The sequence below is a fragment of the Penaeus monodon genome, chromosome 6 (genome assembly GCF_015228065.2).
Source record: "Penaeus monodon isolate SGIC_2016 chromosome 6, NSTDA_Pmon_1, whole genome shotgun sequence".
Classification (NCBI taxonomy): Eukaryota; Metazoa; Arthropoda; class Malacostraca; order Decapoda; family Penaeidae; genus Penaeus; species Penaeus monodon.
In genome coordinates, this window is record NC_051391.1 from 33,426,092 (window position 1) to 33,429,124 (window position 3,033).

The following is a 3,033-nucleotide window of genomic DNA, read 5'->3' on the forward strand; positions in this document are numbered from 1 at the left end:
GCGTGTGTGTGTGTGCGTGTGTGTGTGTGTATGTGTGTGTGTGTGTGATAATAATAATAATAATAATAATAATAATAATAATAATAATAATAATAATAATAATAATCGGTTTATTGATTTTCATGCAGCCAGAGGCTGAAAATATACACAGAAATACAGATAAAGAGACAAACTATATATACATAAACATATAAGCAACACATAACAAAGTAAACTATTTTTAAAAACAAAATAGACAGATAAACAAAAGCCAAGTACAAAATCAGGTGAGTTAGGAAAGGACAAGTAAATATGTGTGTGTGTGTGTATGTATGTGTGTGTGTGTGTGTGTGTGTGTGTGTGTGTGTGTGTGTGGTGTGTGTGTGTGTGCGTATGTGTGTGTGTGTGTGTGTGTGTGTTTGTGTGTTTCAAGCATTTATTCATATGAAAATAAAGAATAACATGAATTATTAGCTTACTGTTCATCTCAGTTCATTTTATTTTGCACCTTACCTTCCTTTTATCTCATTTTTATTATATACAAATTATAAACCTTTCCCTATGTTCCTTCTTTTACATTCATTCATTTCCTTTGTCTCCTGTCTATACTCCTTCATCCAATTCGTCTTACATTCTTATTTGCAAATCCAACCCCACATTGCAAGCCACAGTGACTCTCCCACTTCCTCGTTCTCTAATCAAGCTGCCTCTCTCTCCCCTTTACCCCTTACGCCTTCCCTTTCCAGAAGGCAAACACAACATGAAATGCAATTCAGATATCGGAGTATTACCGCCATCCTATTGCTGCATTCGTACACAAAAGTATAAACTTATTGGGGAAAGTAATAACGATTCAACTTGTTGTCCATGTTTTTTTTCATAACCAAGCGAAAGATTCTTCTTCTTTTACCTTAGAAAAGTGACCTCCAAGATATGTATTCTCTTTTTCCTAAAGTCATCGTATTGACCTTCTTTTTCCTTCTTTTAATCTATTCCTCCTCTTCAATGCGAATCATCTCAGTTTTCCACTCTTTATCTATATTTCAATTTCTCTATTTCAACTCTCTCTTCTTCCCGCATTTGCCTCCCCTGGCATTTTCATTTGAACACCCTACCCCACCTTTCAGGCCACACTGAATCGCCTACTTCCTCATTCTCTTATCAAACTGTCTCTATCTTCCCGTTACCAGAATGAAACAGGAAATCTTTTGCGTTTCAGACAGTGTTTTATTATCGTTACAAGGAGCCTTGAGTGATAGTCAGTTCTTCTAAAACGTACGGGTGTGTGGTGGGTTAATATCCAATAATGTGGTTAATGTTTACCCCTTCACTCCCCACCTCAAGCTTCACTATACTCCCGGCGGAAAGTAGAGAGAAGCCCGATGTAACTTTTGTGTGTGTGTATTTAGCTTAGTATGCTTTTCATTGCGCGGATGAGTGTGTTAGTGTGAGAATGCGATATCCAGTGTGCGCATCTTGTGTTTCTATTTACTTTTTCATACATAAATCGCTAACAAAGAGATCCTTTTCCCGACGGAGACTCGAACCTATGGTACTTGACATCAGCATGCAAACCACACATAGGAAACAACCGTTGTTCAGTGTAATAATGAGCTCGACCATCATAAACAAAGAGTAAGATTTCGAGGCCTGTCCGTCTCTCTTCTCTCTCTCTCTCTCTCTCTCTATCTCTCTCTCTATCTCTTTCTCTCTTTTCTCATCTCTCTTCTCTCTCTCTCTCTCTCTCTCTCACTCTCTCTCTCTCTCTCTCTCTCTCTTATCTCTCTCTCTCTCCTATGTATGTATATATGTATGTGTGTGTTTTGTGGGGTGTGTGTGTGTGTGTGTGTGTGTGTGTGTGTGTGTGTGTGTGTGTGTGTGTGTGTGTGTGTGTGTGTGTGGGTTTTTGTGTGTGTGTGTGTGTGTGTGTGTGTGTGTTTGTGTGGGGTTTTTCCCCGTTGCCCTCCTCTCTTACATATATCTATTCTTTGACTCTTATGTGAGTGTTTCATCACCCTTGTCCGTGTATCTGCCCTCGTGTGTGTGTTCACTATTCGTGTGTTAAGGATGTGTGTGGCGGAGTGGCTAGTCATAAAGCGGTGAGGTGCGAGAGGGGTACCGCTTTAAACCCCGCAACGGGGTTTTGTACTGTGAAAAAAAGCATATCCATGTAATCTCAGAGATTTCTTGTAAAATGCCCCCCCCCCACCTAGAAATTTTCCTCATTCTTTAGCCATATTTCCATAATCCCTATACCTCTCCTGTTTTTGGTACTATGTGTGTGTTTGTCTGTGCAACAAATCCCCTGCATGTGCGATTTTAGTGTAACATTTCCCTAACATATATGGTGTTTTATACGACTCTGTGTTCTGTGTTTTTGATGGTAAGTAACCCTAAAGATATTGATAATTTTTGAGAAACACATACATATGCCCTAGTGATAACAAAAATTTTAAATTTCATGGTACGCATGAGGATAGTGAAATCATTTTGATAATTATAATCATGGGTGGCAAAAAAATGATGATGAGGTTATGAATATTAGAATATTGGGAATATGATGATAATGACAAGGATAATAATATATTAATAGCTATTTGTAATGATCAAATAAAAATAACAACAATAGTGATCACCATAACGATATCATGATAAAATAGATAATATTTAAAAATAACAGGATAATGTAGTAATAAATGTGATAACGATAATAAAAAATATATTAATGATAATAAAGGAAGAATAAATAATGATTTAAAAATAATCATAAAATATCGAAACTAATTATACACTAATATAAAAACTGTTGTCCATGCAGAGGCTCCCTTTCTCCACGTTGGTGGATCCAAAGGACCCGGCAAAAACTGATACAGTTTGAGACCAGCGGCGTCGTAGGAGTTGCCAGTGCGAGGGCCAAACGACGACGAACTGCCTCAGGGACTCCGGCACTGGGTTTTCCACAGGCTTGACTCCCCAAGCCATTCTCTGTACTCCCAAGGCAATGCAAAAGTAAAGACCAAAAAAAGTACTAAAAACAAAAAAAAATAATAAGAA